Source organism: Salvia splendens, chromosome 7 (assembly GCF_004379255.2).
Source record: "Salvia splendens isolate huo1 chromosome 7, SspV2, whole genome shotgun sequence".
Classification (NCBI taxonomy): Eukaryota; Viridiplantae; Streptophyta; class Magnoliopsida; order Lamiales; family Lamiaceae; genus Salvia; species Salvia splendens.
In genome coordinates, this window is record NC_056038.1 from 10,778,608 (window position 1) to 10,794,896 (window position 16,289).

Genomic DNA, 16,289 nt, shown 5'->3' on the forward strand with positions numbered 1-16,289 from the left:
CCGTGCATAGCTCGGGTGTTAATACTAGTTTGAATAATTATCAAGTATAAATTGTATAATGTTGCTAAGAATCTATATATTAATATTGTATATAGATGCACACATTATAATAGGGTTGTGATCAATGTCGAACCAATTTTAAAGACCGAACTAGAGACCAAATCTGGGCCATTAGATCTAGTTTTTTTGATGAGATGTGTTGCTGTGTAAATTTTTCGGTCTTCATTACAAGCCCATTTTACTTCATTGTATAGATTTATTACTTCATTCCATACGTAATACCTTGAAACTACAACATGTTTTTACTTTCTTCCAGTAGGTTTTGAAATGATTCAACATATGTTTCATTTGAATTCATTGACCTGAGTTTTTACTTTATTTACATTAAAAAATGCAATTTATTCAAGTGCGTTTATTACTTCATTCAGAAACGTTATTACTTCATTGGATAAGGTTTTTACTTCATTCCAGTAGGACTTCACATACTTCATTCCAATAATTTATTGCATCATTCCATGTGTTTATTACATCATATCAGCGTTGTGGCGGTGGTGATAGATATTGTAGAGAGAAAGAACGACACGCGACGGTGAAACCGCATTTACGTACTGGAATGAAGTAATATTCCTACTGGAATGAAGTAAAAACCTACTGGAATGAAGTAAAAACCTACTGGAATGAATTTAAATCTTTGTAACATGTTTGTATGACTTATTTACCTTCGTATGTATTAAAATAGGCTCATGATGAAGGTGAAAATAAATTATAAATTTGTGCCTCTCATCCATAAAAAACTAGATCAAAAAATCCTAATTTGGTATGGTTCGGTGGTTCGGTCTTTAAGAGTGGATTTGTGAATAATGGGACTCCATTATAATATTCTTGAAAAAATGTTGTTACAAAGATTAAAAATATCCGGATGATTTGATTTGGTAACAGAGATACCCCAGCTGCAATATTCTTGTCTGCAGTTGTATATGCTATATATAGTTTATTTGTCGTGTCGGAAATTGTGTAATGGTAACTAAATAGTAAGAAAACAAACATGTTTGAAGACAAGATATGGAGTTACAGTGTGGATATAATATGTTTTCTAAGGTTCAGTTTCCCTTTACAAAAAAAAAATACTACTACTACTAGTATTATTATTAGGGTAAAGTTTGTGAGAGACATGGGAGCATGGGCTGAATATGTTTTTGGTTATGGATAGAGCTTTTAAACTTCTATCCGTTTCGATTTTGGGTGATGGTTCATGTATATATCCATCGCTTCTACCTAGCTAGGAAGTTCATGTGAGCCTACTTTATCATTTTGTGACAATTTATTGACTATTGTCATTTGTCTCATTCGAAGATTTATTTGATTTTTCGAATAGACCTCATAATTCTCTTATTTTAGAAATTTAAAATATTCCAACTTCTAAGGACTTCAATGAAAACTCGTAGTTGAGAACACTTACTGGGCCTAATTAAAATAGTTTGGATGGGCCCGAAATTAACAGGATTGGCCCGCATAGAACTAATAGAATGCTAATGACCAGAATTTCTATGCCAACTGACCCGAATCAAATAGTTGGGCTGATTCGAAACCAATTGAATATATTTGAATGATCAAGATTACCTCACCCATTTTTCCTCCAACATCATCATTTTGATGGTTTCAGATACTACTACTATATGAGAGTCATTATCATTAGCCGCCACAAATCAATCTTGTTGTGTAGCAATAGCGTTGATAAATTAGTCATATTTCAAATAAGCGTAGTGCTTCTCAGTTGATTAGACATTGTAGAATGACTTCACTTTTAAGCCGCCGAATACTTCATAAAATTGCCTTAATTATTCAACATACAAGATATTGATTGGATTGAAGAAAAAAGAAATCATCAAATTATTATGAGCACACAAAAAGTGTAAAGAAGAACTCACAAGTCTTTAATCGATCTCGAGTAAGATTGTGTCATAAGGCTCTTCCCGAAATCGAATAGAGAGGATTCGCCGCCTTAAAGTTGGGATTTGGGAGATATGTTATTATTGCATCTATAATTTCATTAGGTTTTCAACTGTATACATACCACATGGTAAAACACCGAATTATTTATGATGTCCTATTGAATATATTTGTTTTTTAACATTTCATTTATTAGGCTGTGTTTGGTATTCTGACAGGTTAGATGACATGTAGTTAGTTAATTATACATATTGCACTATTCCCTCATGTCAACTCAAATTTATCCACTGTTTGATATGAATTGCGGGACCCAGTTATACAAATAATCAGATGTTTGGTAGTGAATTGGGGAGTCGTATCGTATTTGACAAATACCCTTGGTGGGATTTAATTATTGGCTGCAAATCACAGTGGCGGGAATTCATTTTTTGGTGGTAAGACAAAACAAAAAATTTGGCGGTTTCTTTTTCCGCCATATCCATCAACCCAGGCGGGAATTTTATTAGCTGGGGAAAAAATCAAAATTTTGGCGCTTTTATGGAGCGCCTATTTAACACCGTTGTCTCATTGGACTATCACTCCAGCGTAGCGGTGAACATTCTTGGTCTTTGAAGCATTATTGCAGTAATTTCTTCTCCAACGCTTTGCTCTGTTATGGACTGATATTTTTCCTAATTTGGGACTAAGTTCTGTTTTTTTCTAATATCTTTCGGCATGTGCCGCTGGTTATATTCAGGGGATTGTAGTAGCGAGCATGGATTTGGGTGGAAGAGTTAATCCTCAAGGTAGATTCCCGTCATTTAATTATGAATCATGGATTGATTAATATTTCCATCAGCGACGTGTAAAGTATACTATGTTTTCCTTCATGTTTGTCGATTTTGTAGCTGGCAATGGACTCGGCAGGGTTGCTATGCAAAGGGGTGTCGAACGTCATCGTCGCGTGTGGTCGCGGAGGGAGGAGGAAATTCTGATTTCCACGCTGAAAGATCTTGCTGCACTAGGTTGGAAATCCGATAACGGATTTAGAGTCGGGTACCTTGCAAAGGTAGAAGAGGCTCTCCGACGTGAGTTCCCTACCACTGATTTGAAGGTGAACCCCAACATCACATCCAAAATTAGCGCTTGGAAAAAAAACTACTATAGCCTTCAAGGGGTGCTGAACCACAGTGGTGTGGGGTTCAACTTGCGTGGTGATTTCATGGTTGATTGTGATGATCAGCAGTGGGAGCATATCATACGGGTAGGTCTCATCTTCTTCACATTGGCACATTGATATAGTATACACACAAATTCTAACAGTTGGTTAATTATTACAGGTTGACAGTCACGCCCGTTTCATTAGGAACAGACCTTGGCCCTTGTGGGATGATTGGAAAGAGATCTTTGGTAAAGATCGTGCTAGCGGGACCAGCGCTGAAGACATCTCTGACGCTGCGATCAGAGCCAGAGTCCGGGCAAATGTGCCTACACCAACTCCTGATAGTGACTATGTAGGCTCGTTGGATGAAAATTGGGGAAACCTTGGATCTCCGGCTACAGCTGTATCAGAATCTGCAGGGGAAAGCCCCGAGGGGGTGGACCGTGGTGCCCCAGTAACATCCAAAAAGGCAAAGAGGGCTAAACTTTCCACCCATATTGGTGGAATGGTGGATTTACTGAAGCAGATTCATGATGACTCCAACACACGCCTAGAGATGTTGTCCACGAGGATTGGGTACGAGGTGGATCTGAGCAAGGCGAGAAAGGATGCATATGAGGTTCTGAGCACCATTGATGGTCTCTCAATGCTGGACATCTTTGACATTGGTGAAGTTCTTGTTGCTAACCCGGCTCGTCATGATTTCTTTATGGGGATGCCGCCAATTGCTCGTCCTGCATATGCACTTCGTGTGCTTGCCGAGAAACGAGCTGGGCAGGTGTAGTATCTTGGGTGTTCACTTCACTTGGTTTGATCTAGTAGTTTGGCTTTTGTCTTAACATATATGTATGTAATGGCTATTGCAAGTAATCCCTCTTCTGATGTGGTCTATGGCTTTTGTCTTGTAAATAGTAATAACTAGGATGGGACTTGCAGTCATATATCGAGGACCACATAGTGAAGTTTCATAGTACTTAGGGTATCCTATGTAAGGAAGTAAAGAAGTAATGAAGTTTCCTAAGTTTTTGTATGTGATATGTTCTGAATGTGTAGTATGATTTCATCTTTTTTTTGGTTCACAAAGTGGTAAATAGGTATACATAAGACTTTAAGCAATCAGAACACATAATATCCTCTAATAATACCATCATTAATCACACAATGATAGTTTTAGATTTTTTGGATGATAAAATGATACTTTTGCATCATAAAATGATAGTTTGAGGGGATAAAATGATAGTTTCAAATGATAAAATGATACTTTTGTTTGATAATGATAGTTTTTAGATTTTTTTATGATAAAATGATACTTTTGCATCATAAAATGATACTTTGACGGGACAAAATGATAGTTTCAAATGGATAAAATGATACTTTTGTTTAATAATGATAGTTTTAGATTTTTTGGATGATAAGATGATACTTTTGCATCATAAAATGATAGTTTGAGGGGATAAAATGATAGTTTCAAATGATAAAATGATACTTTTGTTTAATAATGATAGTTTTAGATTTTTTATGATAAAATGATACTTTTGCATCATAAAATGATACTTTGACGGGACAAAATGATAGTTTCAAATGGATAAAATGATACTTTTGTTTAATAATGATAGTTTTAGATTTTTTTATGATAAAATGATACTTTTGCATCATAAAATGATACTTTGAGGGGATAAAATGATAGTTTCAAATGATAAAATGATACTTTTGTTTAATAATGATAGTTTTAGATTTTTTTATGATAAAATGATACTTTTGCATCATAAAATGATACTTTAACGGGACAAAATGATAGTTTCAAATGGATAAAATGATACTTTTGTTTAATAATGATAGTTTTAGATTTTTTTATGATAAAATGATACTTTTGCATCATAAAATGATACTTTGAGGGGATAAAATGATAGTTTCAAATGGATAAAATGATACTTTTGTTTAATAATGATAGTTTTAGATTTTTTTATGATAAAATGATACTTTTGCATCATAAATGAACATAACATCAAAGTTATACTCAAAATTCAAAATAACTTGTTGAAATGAACATAACATCAAACTAACATCATACTACAATTGAATTCAGAACAAGTAGATTGTCTGCGTGACTACTACATATAACAAAAGTATAGAATAGTCAATTACAATCCATTCAAAAACTACCAGATAGTAAGAAATAGAAGTTGCTAAAGTAGGCGGCCAATTACAATCCCAAATAAAAATATTACAACAGCCATAAACATGAAGACGACGTGGATATGGAGTAGGCGATCAACATACACTTCCCGAGCCCCCGATGTAACCCTCTCAGTAGCACCTCTTGTCCTGATCTGGTAATCATCACACCAAATAAAGGATTTCACATGTTTTCCATAATGGCGACGAAAATTGAAGCCCACAATGCGATTTTTGCTATGATGCGCCAAAACACAAAGGAACATTGCAACCTGCTCTTCGACGGTAACCCACCTTCCGTCAATCAGGCTAGTCCGCTCGCGCAGTAGAATGCATAATCGACCAAATGTGTTACGATCCATTCTAAGATTGTTTATACAATCAACGTCAGTAAGGCCTACCAGCCGCGTTACGTGGGCGACTTGTGCCGGAACACGTTCTAATATTCGATAAGGCCGAACATTTAATCTTCGTTGACGAAGTGACCTGTAGTCGCGCATACATTCCAGAATAGCTATAAACAACAGCCGTTTCACACGATTGACCTCCTGATACTCTTCCACAACCAGCGACACAGCGTCACGTTCGTGACTACCAGACCTCACAGGCAACATATCCGAATGCTGGGAATATGAGGGTTTTTGGGTGAATAAATAACATAGTGCACAAAGAAATTGCAATTTGGGCAAAAATTCGGCAAATCAACAAAACAACCAAATCCATAACCCACAAACTTCGTACTAGCAGGCGATACCCAAGATGTTCATGTATGTGACCATACAAAGAAGAAAACAGAACTCAAAACCGAAGAAATACCCATGAACTCAAAACAGAACTCAAAGCTCCGGTAAATAGACGAAATATACTAACATGGGAAACAAAATTGCAAAGTTTGGAGAATTACCTAGAATTCCAAGTGTGTGGGGTTCTCTCCGTCGTCTTCAGCGATGAAGAAATAATTGAGGAGATGAGGGTTTTTATTTCAAATTTGGTGTTCAATTGTCGGTAGAAAATAATTCAATTTATCACAAAATAGAGTAAATGAGAAGGGATATTTTGGTCAAATAACTGGCTGCTTGTTGTAGATTCCGAGGCATAAAATTTATCCGCAGCAAATCGAGATGTTAAAAATTGGGGTGGAACAGTGGTTTTTGGACGGAACGGAGCTCTATCTGAGTCCGTTATGGGTTTCCTAATTTTGTACCAAACGAAGAGAAGAGCATAGATAAAATGGCTTAACCTTGCTCCTGGCTACTACCAAACACAGCCTTAGTGTATATCTAATCTAATGATTTTTCTACACTTTTACAGTCCAACTTTGCATATTTTGTTCATTTTCTTATCATAACTAATGGGACACTGTAACATTTAGTTTATACAGGGGAATTCAGAAGTTGTTGAAGACATATAACAATGATATATCAATCTCTTTGTCAAGAAGAAGTTAAATAGCCTCAGCCCTCAAGACTTGGATTTTGGGGATATATTTTCGGGCATAGCAAAATTGGCTGAATAAGATTGAAGAAGAAGAAGAAAAAAATAATGTGAATTGGGTATTCACATAAAGAAAAAATGAAAAGTAAACCACTCTTTCCTTTAAATATTAAAAAGGGATATTGGTTTGTCTCCCGATTTGGTATTTTTCATGAACTTCAAAATTGATTTAAAATATCACAATCTTTACATTTCATATGTTATTTTCCATGACGGGTCAATAGTCATATTCGACTGGTCTTACGTTGTTGTTTTATCCTACTTTACACCACTAAACGCACAAGGCTTTCTACGTGACCTTTTATCTTATTTGTTGCGAACTTTAACTGTTGTAAAAAATATTACAAATATTTCACGATTGCCAACTTCAAATAAGTTTTCGCTGAAAATATCATACTCCCTCCGTATTCAGAAAATAGAAACATTTGAAACGGTACGAGTTTTAATGCATAATTGGTAAAGTAAGCGAGAAGAATTGGTAATGTAAGAGAGAGGAAGAGAAAAGTGAGTAAAGTAAGAGAGAGAAAAGTAGTGAAAGTAAAGTTAGTGGATTGTGGGGTCCATGTCCTAAAATAGAAAGATTCTAAAGTTTCTATTATTAAAGAACGGCAAAAAATGTAAATAGTTGCTATTTTTAAAAAACGGATGGAGTATTTAGGTCGGGTTGTTGGGAAATAACACACGAAATATGAAATTTGTTTAGACAATTTTATAATTCATGGAAAATACTAAATTGTGTGCTAAAGTTATAAGAATTCAATATCCCTATTGAAAATAGTAATTTGCTACTTATTACTCCCTCTGTCCCATAAAAATAAAAACTTTTGGGACCATGTGAGTTTTAATAGTACTACACAATTGGTATAGTAACAAAGATGTAGAAAGAAAAATTAATTGAAATATTGTTAATGCAGAATGTGACTCAATCTCATTAAAAAGAAAGAAGTTATCAAAAATAGAAGTATATTATTTCTATGGGACAAACGAAAATGGAAAGAGTTTCTATTTTAATGAAACGGGTGAAATATGTAAAAACATTAAATAATCGTCGTTGACTATTAAAATGGTCTCAATACAAATTACAAAATTAGTTTTTGGTTTACAAAATTAAAATCGTTGTTTTTTTTGCCATTTTGCAAAGTCATGTAGTACAATAATCGCCCTCTCATTGGGCTAGAGTCGTGAGTGGCAACGTTTACCGCCGGAGAACCGTGCCAACGACTCCAACTGGCAGCCCATCCTCCTCCAGTGCAATCCACCGTTGCACGTGTGATGCGTATTTTAGAGTATCTAATTCAGTTCACACAATATATCAAGTTTAATCAATTAACTCTAATAATACTACGATACTGCAAGAATACAGCGTCGTAAGTAGTACTTCAAGTGTCGATCCACATGGAGGTAGGAGATTGTTTAAAACTCAAAAACTTAAAAAGATGTAACATAAAGATTTGATTTTTGGTTACGAAAGATGTTGACAGAGTAAAGTAAATTATTCACTAATGAAAGACTTTTCAAACGAGAAAATATGTCACTCCAAGTTGCTCAATAGACTTACATATTTCTACACCTATCAAAAGCACAAATTTTGGGATTAATTTATCAACCTAATCGCTTGCACTGAACATGTTTGCGACGTATAGTTCACAGTCAGCTGAACACTTGTTCCATGAACTAATTTTCAAAGATATTAAATTCCTGCGGAAGCGCTGAAATAAAAGATCATCTACTATATAAACTTACCTAATATGTTGTCAAATTATCCTCTTAACAATTCAAACTCAACAACACATAAATTGATTATTCCATCCAAGTCTATGTTAAAGAGACGATAAATAAGGATTAAACATCTATAACGATAGAGGCCTCTAAAGTGATAGAATCTAACATTAAACACATCAACGATGTCAAAACGTGAATTCAAAGGTGTAGATACATTCAAACAAGCCTAAATCACAACTTGGAGCAACATCGAGAGTTTAGCCTAAATACATGATAAAAATCACAATGAAAACCATAGGAAGCATGCTCTCATTGAGTGGAACGGAGATTTGGAGATGGTTCGTCGGAATGTTGGCCAAAAAATTTTCCTTACTTCTTCCTCCCCTCTTTCTCTCTTTTCCTCTCTCTTTTCTCATACAAATCTATTTGAATATCCCCAAAAACTACTCCAGAAACCTATTTGAAAACTGAAATTAGGCAGTTTTTGAGAAAAACGCCCGACCCGGGTGAAATGGTGCCAACCTGGGCGTTTCTACTGGACCCGGGCGTTTTTAAGTCCAAAAACGCCCGACCCGGGCGTTTTCGCCGGGTTCGCACTGCTACGCGCAACCTTCATCAAATGGCCATAACTTCTTCATTCGAGCTCCGATTGAGGCGTACAAGGTACCCACGCGAAGCTATTTCAAAGATGAAGATAACAGTGATAAGATAAAAAAAATTGGACATCGTCTTCATAGGAAACGAACAGTTTCAATCAGACCCCTGATCCGATTTGACTCATTGTATGCCTTCATTCCACATGTACATCTATCAACTAATATATAAAAATCAAACTTTAATGATTAATTGATAGATGATTTTAACATAAAAAAATAGGAGAAATCTTGGAGTAGAATTATCATTGTTTGATTTACATCAAATACCCCCAAACTTATTTACTTGCTCGTCCTCGAGCAAGACCACTTAAAGCTCAATGTTTCAAAACTCAACTCACAAAAGTTTTCAAAAGTTTTCATCACAAAGAATCGAGTAAGGATGTGAATGACAAAATTTAAACCCCCACCATTTCTAATCAAAATTTCTCACTCTCAAGAACCATCACTCATCCACCTAGAACTTCAAGTCAAGGTGCACTTCAAAGTAAGTCCAAACATAAGATCCTACAACTCAAACCGTCATCATTGACTCGTCAAGCAATACTTATCACAAAGACCCGTGGATTTCAAATCAAACTACTTTAACTCTACCAAGCCATATACAAAACACCCATAAGTCGTCAACAATAAAGTCCAAGGTCTTTATTCAAAGGTTGTGTTGGGATTTACGCACACAAGGCTTTCACACACTCAATAAGATCACACACACACTCACTGTTGTATGAGATCACACAATGCAGGAAACACACACACTCACACTTTGAGTATTGAAGATGATAATCTTGGAGAGAAAACTGGAAAACTCTTTATTGAAAAACCTCTATTCTAAACTACATACATGGTGAGCTATTTAAAGCTCTATAATCACGTAGCAACTGCTACTAACTAACTACAAGAAGAATCAAGAAAGCAAGAAGAATAACCGCTACATTTCAGCTAACTAACTGCTGCTCCAACGGCTAGTTCGGCTAGGTTGCTTCTACCTTCTCGGTTCAAGACCGAGCTCCTTCCTCGGCTCAATACCGAACTCATTCTCGGCTTACAACCGAGCTCTTCCTTCTCGGCTTACAACCGAACTCTTCCTTCTCGGCTCATTCCAGCTCAACGCCGAGCTTCCATACCGAGCTTCCATACCGAGCTTCTTTACCGCTGAGCTTACCGACTTCTGCCTTCTTCTTCTTCTTCTCCTCGGCTAGTACCAGGCTAGTTCCAGCTCGGTAAGCCGAGCTTACCGAACTCCTTTCTAGCCGAGCTTCTTCCAACTGAAATGAGCACTCCATTATTACAATTCTCCACCTGAGGGCTCATCTCAGTTCTTGCACAAACATTGATCCATTTCTTGCAATGATCAAACTTGTCTCTACCTAGAGACTTTGTTAGCATGTCAGCCGGATTGTGCAAGGTGTTAATCTTAATCACCTTCACTCTCCCCTTTTCAATCTCATCTCTAATGAAATGCAACTTTATGTCTATGTGCTTGCTCCTTTCATGAAAACCCGGATGTTTAGCCAAGCACATAGCTGAGCTGCTGTCACAATGAATCACCATTGTTTTTTGGTCAAAACCAAAATCAGAAATCACTCCCTGAATCCAAAAACTCTCCTGTACAGCTGCAGTGAGAGCTATATACTCTGATTCTGTTGTTGAGAGAGCAACAACACTTTGCAACCCTGACTTCCAGCTGATTACAGTTCCAAACATGGTGAAAAGATAACCTGTTTGGGACTTTCTGTTGTCCAGGTTTGCAGCATAGTCTGCATCACAATAGCCCTGCACAACCTCCTCAGATTCACCTTCCCAGCCATTGAACACAATCCCCCAGTCCTTAGTTGACTTCATGTACCTCAATATCCACTTAAGAGCATTCCAATGCTCCTTCCCCGGGTCTGCCATGTATCTGCTAGTCACTGAGATAGCATGAGCCAAATCTGGTCTTGTACAAATCATAGTGTACATAACACTTCCAACCACACTAGCATAAGGGATAGCCTCCATCTCACCAGCCTCTTGCTTAGTTTTAGGGGCTTGTTCCTTTGATAGCTTAAAACTCTGGGACAGAGGAGTTGATGCAGCTTTTGCATTTTCCATTTTGAATCTCTGCAAAACTTTCTCAATATAGTCAGTTTGCAGCATCCACAGCTTCTTGCAGCCTCTATCTCTCTGAATATGTATGCCTAGGATCTTCCTTGACTCTCCTAGATCCTTCATTTCAAAGCTTGACTTCAGATCTTGTTTAACTTTCTGAATTTCTGTCATAGAAGGCCCTGCAAGTAGCATATCATCCACATAGAGTAATAGGTAGGCAATGGGAGTCTTGCCTGCCTTCTTGATGTAGATGCAATCATCATATTCTGACTTGGAGAAGCCAATCTTCTTCATCTGTGCATCAAACTTCTTATTCCACTGAAGTCCATAAAGACTTTTCTGTAACAGGCACACCTTGCCTTCTTCTCCAATCTTCACATAGCCCTCTGGCTGTTCCATGAAGATAGTTTCCTCTAGATCTCCATTGAGGAAGGCTGTCTTCACATCAAGCTGTTGTAGCTCCCAGTCAAGCTGATTCACCACAGCCAATAGAATCCTAATCGAAGTGTGCTTCACAACAGGTGCAAACACTTCATTGAAATCGATTCCCTCTTGCTGTGTAAAGCCTCTAGCCACCAGCCTTGCCTTGAACCTGATTCTGTCTTTATCAGTGGTTTCTACCTTCTTTTTAAACAACCACTTGCAACTGATCAGCTTCCTCTCTTTTCCATCTGTCTTCAGCTTGGATTTGTCCACCAAAATCCATGTTTTGTTCTTGAGTAAAGACTCTATTTCCTCATTCATGGCTTCAATCCATCTTTCTCTATCTTTACTCTGCATAGCTTCTTTATATGTGAGTGGATCTGCACCATCAATACCTTCAGCTGCACACAGAGCATAATACACAACATCAGAGAACTTTGTTGGTGGCCTTGTTTCTCTTCTAACTCTGTCCCTTGCAAGCTGATAGTCTCTGATGGAGTCTGATATAGACTCACCAGCCTGGTTGCCCTGAGTTGGAGCCTCTTCTTTATCTGAATCAGACTCTCTCCCTGAGTCAATAACTCCACCTGCTCCTAGGCCAACCCCCACAGGCTCCACCTTGAAGAAATCACCCTCATCTTCATTGGAGTCCGGCTTATCTTTCAGGAATGGCATCTGATCCTCCAAGAACACCACATCCCTACTCACCAAGACCTTCTGCTTGCCGGGCTCAATACACCAGAGCCTATACCCCTTAACACCCCTCTGATACCCCAGCAAGATACATTTCAGAGCCCTAGCATCAAGCTTACTTTGCCGAGCATGAGCATAGGCTGCACACCCAAACACCTTGTATTTTGAGTAGTCACTATGAGCTCCATACCACATGTAATCAGGAGTTTCAGATTTCAGGGCAGTAGATGGGCATTTATTGATGAGATAGGCTGCTGTATACACAGCCTCACCCCAGAATCTGCTGCTCAAACCAGACCCAAGAAGTAAGCACCTCACCCTCTCTAGGATTGTCCTATTCATCCTCTCCACAACACCATTTTGCTGAGGATTACCAGGAACAGTCCGGTGCCTCTTCATACCCTTCTCTTTACAGAACAGATCAAACTCAGCAGACAAGAACTCTAGGCCATTGTCTGTCCTTAAGCATTTAACACTTCTACCCTTCTCTAGCTCAACCTCCTTACACCATATCTTGAACTTTGTGAGTGTTTCAGATTTTTCTTTAAGAATATATACCCACAACTTTCTTGTATAGTCATCAATGATAGCTAGATAATACTTTCCTCCACCAATTGAACACACCGGTGAAGGCCCCCAAAGATCACTATGAATGTAGTCTAATGGGGCTGTAGAAGAGTGAATACCTGTAGGATAGGGTGCCTTCTTAGCCTTTCCAAGTATACATTGCTCACAGGGGTCCATCTTGTTGAAATCTCCAGAGATCAGACCCTTCTTGATGAGTTCTTTCAAGCTTCCTTCGGCTGGGTGGCCCAATCTCTTGTGCCATAGCATTATGGAATCATCTGACACTGCATTGCTTTCTCCATCAACAGCCTTAGCCTTCAGATAATAGAGAATATGCTCTCTGTCAGCCTCCATCATCACTGCATCTCCAGATTTCACAAACAATTTTCCTTGACTCATCAATATGGTGAACCCTTTCTGTTCCAGCATTCCCAATGAGATGAGGTTCCTCTTTACTTCTGGAATATACCTCACCCCAGTTAGGATCTTTATAGAGCCATCTTGTAGGCTTAGCTTTACCTTCCCTATTCCTTTGATCTGACAAATGTGGTTATTACCAAGAACAACCGTACCCGATGCTTCTTGAAGATCATGAAACCAGCTTCTATTGGGGCACATATGGAAGCTGCACCCCGAGTCCATTATCCACCTATGACTGACCCCACTATCACTGATATTCATGAGTTGAGCAGGGGGATCAGCACTCTCCACACAATCAGATTGATTGTGTCCCTCTGAGGCCATCTTTCTCTTCCATGCATGACAATCTTTCTTCAAATGTCCAGGTTTCTTGCACCAATAGCAAGCTATGGTTTCCTTCTGAGCATCTGAACTTGAGGGTTTAGGGCCCTCAAACTTCTTCTTGAAGTTCTGCTTCTTGAACTTCTTCACATTCAAGGCCTCTGCAGCTTGAACATTGGAGCTTGCAGAGCCTCTGTTGGCTGTCTTCTGGAGTTCTTTGGCCATCAAGGCTGAATAGACTTCTGCATAGGTGATAGGTTTATCTCTGCCATAGATAATTGCATCACTTAGCTGGTCATACGAGCTAGGCAAGGCATTCAATGTGAGAATGGCCTTATCCTCATCTGAGATCTTGACATCAACAGATCCCAGGTCATCAATGATCTTGTTGAACTCCTCTAGCTGCTCAATGATGGACCTATCTCCAGAAAAACTATAGGCATACAGCCTCTTCTTGAGATACAGCCGGTTAGCCAAGGATTTGGCCAAGTACACTTCATCTAACTTGTCCAAGATCTCCACCGCAGTCTTGGCTTCTTGAACTTCCCTCAAGACCTTATCTCCAAGGCACAGAATCACTGCAGAATGTGCCTTGAGCTGCATCTCCTCCATCTTTGCCTGAGCTTTTTCATCAAGCACTGGAGCCTTTCCTTTCTCATCTGGTTTTGCAAGAACTGCCGCCAAGCCTTGTTGAATTAAAACCGCCTTCATCTTCATCTTCCACAGGCCATAATCATTCTTGCCTGTGAACTTCTCTGCATCAAGCCTTGCTGCCATCTCTGAAACCGTTTGATCCTCTGCAAATCAGCTTCAATATCCCTTTCCCACAGACGGCGCCACTTGTTGGGATTTACGCACACAAGGCTTTCACACACTCAATAAGATCACACACACACTCACTGTTGTATGAGATCACACAATGCAGGAAACACACACACTCACACTTTGAGTATTGAAGATGATAATCTTGGAGAGAAAACTGGAAAACTCTTTATTGAAAAACCTCTATTCTAAACTACATACATGGTGAGCTATTTAAAGCTCTATAATCACGTAGCAACTGCTACTAACTAACTACAAGAAGAATCAAGAAAGCAAGAAGAATAACCGCTACATTTCAGCTAACTAACTGCTGCTCCAACGGCTAGTTCGGCTAGGTTGCTTCTACCTTCTCGGTTCAAGACCGAGCTCCTTCCTCGGCTCAATACCGAACTCATTCTCGGCTTACAACCGAGCTCTTCCTTCTCGGCTTACAACCGAACTCTTCCTTCTCGGCTCATTCCAGCTCAACGCCGAGCTTCCATACCGAGCTTCCATACCGAGCTTCTTTACCGCTGAGCTTACCGACTTCTGCCTTCTTCTTCTTCTTCTCCTCGGCTAGTACCAGGCTAGTTCCAGCTCGGTAAGCCGAGCTTACCGAACTCCTTTCTAGCCGAGCTTCTTCCAACTGAAATGAGCACTCCATTATTACAGGTTGTAATGAGGCTAGGGATGAGGTAGGATAAGGATAGTAGCTCAAAAACTACAAATTTGAGTGTCAAATTCTTCACTCCTACAACTTCCTTCCAAGGAACCAAACAATATACATTTTACAACCCAAACTTTCACTCCCCCAAACTTGAGATATTTTCTAAACAAGATTACATCTTTGCAAGCAATAGAAGTTCTAACTTTATTTCACTTTTTTTTCAAAGGCCTCGACTTTTACAATTTGGAGGCCGTCTTTTTCCTTTCAAAGAACTTCATTCTCAACATTTATACATAACATCAAATCTAAAAATCTCTACACTTTATAGAACACCACCCTAAACTTACAACACAATCAACAAAGCTCAAACTTGTATTTAGCACCCAAATAATAGTAAGGTTTAATGATGAGGCTAAAATGAGACTTATTTTAGTAGCTAAGTGATTAGCTAAGTGTTTGTAAAAAAAAATAGGGAATAAGCTCAAAGTGGCTTCTAGGGGATCATTTGTTGGACTAGGCATGTGAATATTTGGCCATGGAGTTCATCCTAGTGTCTTATCGTCCCTTATCATTAACACATATGAATGCAAGCACGCAACTCAATAAAGCAAATCAATCCAAGATAATTTTCACAAGGCATATGACTTTCATACTCTCCTCAACTCAAGAAATCGGTTGTAGTCACAAAATGCTCTTTCAAATAAATTAATGCACAAATTCTATCCATCCTAAACTTCAAAGATCAAGTAAAAGCAAGGAAGATTTCCCAACCAAAAAGCCAAAGATCTAGCATGCACCCGTCAATTACATTAATTCAAAACACATTTAGCATATAATACACCCAATAAACATGCATCATGCACAAAAATCATTTAAACTCAAACAACCCCCCAAACTTGAATGCTTCATTGTCATCAATGCAAGAAAAGAAGAACATAAAAAGTAAAGGGATAGAATACTCCCCCAAACTTGGCATGAAATCAGTAGTATATGGGTGGGAGGGTGGTTGTATCTTCAATTGTAGGTATGCTCCATCATAATCTTCAATGTGCTCCTACAACAAACAAACAAAACAAAACAAAACAAAAAATAAAGAAACACTCAATTCAAAATAAATGCTGGAGAAAAGAATTGAGCAAACAAAACCTCCCACATATGAAAATAAAAAGAAAGA

The 16,289-nt window shown here is 38.2% G+C and overlaps 1 long non-coding RNA gene across 1 annotated transcript; it reads right to left on the reverse strand.

Annotated features, from left to right (window-relative positions):
* Positions 1-5,140: 5,140 nt before the first annotated feature.
* Positions 5,141-6,495, reverse strand: LOC121811137. The gene is made up of 2 exons (XR_006052511.1): positions 6,171-6,495; positions 5,141-5,889 (listed from the first exon to the last, which is right to left on the reverse strand). It is a non-coding gene; the product is annotated as an uncharacterized LOC121811137 (long non-coding RNA).
* Positions 6,496-16,289: the final 9,794 nt, after the last annotated feature.